Consider the following 3867-nt stretch of genomic DNA (forward strand, 5'->3'; position numbering starts at 1 on the left):
TTATCTTTACTTGCCTTGGCTTTCTCCTTCTTTAGCTGCCAACAAAATTTCTTCACATGTCCCTTTTGACCACAATGATGATACTCAATATTCTTATACTTTCCTCGAGACTTGCTTCTACTTTGATCTCTACCTTTAGGACCTCGACTTTTGCTTCTCCCCCTAGACTCAGAAACAAGAACATCTGAATGTGTAGTCGATGTACCTTGCGACTTTCTTCTCATCTATTCATTTAAAACACTGCTCTTGGTAAGATCCATAGAGATTACACCATCAGGAGCAGAATTGGACAATGACATTCTGAGAATTTTCCACGAGTCTGGTAAGGAGCCAAGAAGTAACAATCCTTGAACCTCTTCATCAAACTTGATACCCATGGAAGATAACTGATTCATAATTCCTTAGAAATTATTCAAGTGATCTGTCATTGATGTCCCATCTGTATACTTCAAAGCCAACAACTGCTTGATAAAAAAATCTTGTTATTCCCAGTTTTTCGAGCATACAACTGTTCAAGCTTAATCCAAAGAGTCCGAGCATGTGTCTCTCCAATAATATGGTTCAACACATTATCATCAACCCACTGCCTAATATATCTACAGACTTGTCTATGCAACAAAGTCCAATCATCATCAGATTTATCATTAAGCTTCTCTGTACCAAAAACTGGTTGATGAAAATTCTTGACATAAAGTAAATCTTCCATTTTTGACTTCCACAAATCATAATTAGGACCATTAAGAGTGATCATCCTACTAGTATTAGTATTAGCTTCCATTGTTCACAAAATCACAAGCCCAGAAAAATACCAACAAGCTCTGATGCCAGTATGAAAGAGCCTAACAGCGGAAATGACACAAATGTCCAACACAAGAACAATATGGAAGCACTCACAATACAATATGGCAGCAACTATAACAAGCAAATATAGCAAGTAAAGCAATAATAAGAACACACCGAGATTTTAACGTGGAAAACCCCCTCAATGTGAGAGGTAAAAACCACGAGTCGTCCAGACCAATGAAATAACTCCACTATAATCAAATGAGGTACAAGAGAGTCTCAAACAAAGCACAAAAAAAGTGCATATAACCAGCCAAAGCATCAAAGCACCAAAGCTTACAAATTAGAAGCAAGAAGATGAAATATACCCAAAAAATAGAGCTGCTATCGAAGCCAATTTGTTCTTCTGCAGACCTCCAATTAAAATCTCCACAGTTCAGAATGAAGAACAAGATGTGAAGAATCTACATTCCAAGTTTCACGTCGATCCAACGGTAAAAGAATGAGAAACTGTCGTTCCAAGATTGCTGCTCTGTGTAAAAACGGGAAACTTAATTTCTCTCTTGCAAAGTCAATTTCTCTCACTGTAAATTTCTAATCAACATCTCCACCGACCAGAATGAATAACAAGATGATAGGAACACACAGTTTAAATTTCAAGCCGATCCAACGGTGAACAACTGAGAAACTGCCATTTGAAATTTACTGCTTTGGGCAAAAACGGGAATTCTGTTTTTCCCCTTCTCTTTCTCTCTTTGGTGGCTACTCTCTCTCTCTCTCAAAATGACCTCCAAAATTTGAATTAGGGTTGTGACACTAGGGTGCAAGAATACACCCCCAAAATGTTGGGCTTGTGCCTCACAAAGGAGAGAAAAAAAAAACCCAACATTAAGGAATCGAGGAGATCTTCGTTGTTGTTGCATCTGTTTGGTTCTATACATCTATGGTATAGTATAGGTGCAAATAATTTTTAGAGTTGCTTTACATGTACTCAAATTGTGTATGGTTGTGGAGTTTTTACTGTCTTTTACCCTTGACTTTTAAAACTTTCTTCTTGGCTTTTATTTCATGTCACTGTAGATATGGATGCTGCTGCAAGTCAAGGTCTTTATCCATTGCACCGTTGTAAGACTCTTCACCTGGTTTGTGGCTGGTTTATACTTGAAGCAGTGTTTTAGTAGTAGGAAAATTCATATTTGGCTTGTGTAATGGGGCAAGAACTTGTTTTTCCTATGTGACATCAAATCCCAAAGTTTAGTTACCTGTGAATTTGTGATTTACTATATTGACTATTGTTATCTACTTATTTTGGTCTGACTGAAATTGCAAGATTAAATTTTAAACTGAACTGTGGGTAAATGCATGAAAATAGCGATGTGAACTGCATTTTGTGAACTTTATGCTTAAGGGTAAAATGGATCATTAGATTAGTACAGGCCAGGGGTTCATAGCCTGCCGATTGGAATATATTGTGTTTTGGTTCTTGATAAAATCATTTCCTTATGCATACTTGTCTTATGATCTTTTTCATGCAAACCTAACCCCTCTTGGCTGGAGCCAGGTAATTCTTTCTTTTTCTTATCAAGTATCTCTTTTTTCTAATCAAATATTTTACCCCCCGCCCCCTTTTTTTTTTTCTCTTTCTTGAGGTGTTTTTAGAGTTATCTATAAGAGTGGACTTTGACTAGAGATAAGAGACTAGTCTTTGTTTTCTACCGTGGTATTGAAGTAAAGTGACACTGACTATGTAAATTAGCATAGATCTCTCTCTGGCTAGTGGCTAGTTCTTTACCCAGTTTAACTGGTTGTTCTTTAAATATCATGGCAGAATATTTTTGGTTATGTGACAGGTTGACAATCTGCGAAAGCATGTTAAGACAAGCGATGTTTCTAAAGGAATCGAACTAGTCATTGTTTCCCCCTTGTTAAGGTATATCTTCCATTTAATTTAGAATTCACTTCAGGCTTGAACTAATCTCATTGTGTCAAGATCTGTTACCTCATCCCATTAAAATTTTATGTTATGCGTGACCGAGGTCTCAAAGATTTACTGAACAATACAACATAATTTCATTGCTGCCAATATTAGTTGAGCAAAGATGTGATTTGATATGAGTATACGGGAAGTCCACTATAAAACAGCAACTGGATCTTTTTTCAAATCTACAATTTTAGCCACTGTAAAAAAAAATGTTGCAACTGTCAAGTTTTGTTAAAATTTGAAAATGTTCTATAAATAAGGTTGAAAATGGGAGAATCATTAGAAAACCATCAAATGGTATTTTGTGAACAGGTAATTCCTACCTATATATTGATACTAAGTAATGTTCTTTAATTTGGATTATGTCCTTTTAGCATGCAGTATATATATTGTAGACAAGTATTTTCTTAGAGTTGTTCTGATTGTTCCACAGGAAAAATGCTTTGCATATTAGTAAACAAACCAGAGTCTTTCTCTCTTTCTTTCCTTAGTGAGGGTATACCTCAAGTACAAAGTGATATTTGCAGGACTATGCAAACAGCAGTTGGGGTTTTTGGTGGTGAAGCATACACTGATGGGATTACTGCGCCTCCTCTGATGAATGATAATGTTGGAGATAGTGATCGTCCTCAATTTCTAGTCTGAATTGCCTACCATTTATAACAGTAGAGCAGTGTCGAGAGCATTTGGTATGTAATGAGAGGACATTTATTACACATTGAACCTGCAATATACTTTTACCTCCCCTTTTTTAATTTCATATAGTTTTTGTGCAACGGTTCTGTGCTTCATTCTTGTAACTCAGGGAGTTCATCCTTGTGATAAGAGAAGAAGCATCACTGAGTATCGGAATATGTTTCCAGCTATTGATTTTTCACTGGTAGGTGATTTATTTTGTTTGGCTGATGTTATGGACTAGCGTGTTCTAAATTTTGTTAGGAGACACTTCTTGCAATAAGTTGGTTGAAATTTGATTAGTTGACTGAAATTCATGTTTGGGGCTAAGGATTCGATGGTCCCAGAACGTTTGGACCATTAAATGGTCCCATAACAAAACATGTTTTTAAAGTTTTTTTTAACAACTGCTACATAGTCTTTTAACT

The 3867-nt window shown here is 36.1% G+C and overlaps 1 pseudogene; it reads left to right on the plus strand.

Annotated features, from left to right (window-relative positions):
* Window positions 1866-3867, plus strand: part of LOC107627726 — a 29004-nt pseudogene continuing 27002 nt past the window's right edge.

The sequence above is a fragment of the Arachis ipaensis genome, chromosome B02 (genome assembly GCF_000816755.2).
Source record: "Arachis ipaensis cultivar K30076 chromosome B02, Araip1.1, whole genome shotgun sequence".
Lineage (NCBI taxonomy): Eukaryota > Viridiplantae > Streptophyta > Magnoliopsida > Fabales > Fabaceae > Arachis > Arachis ipaensis.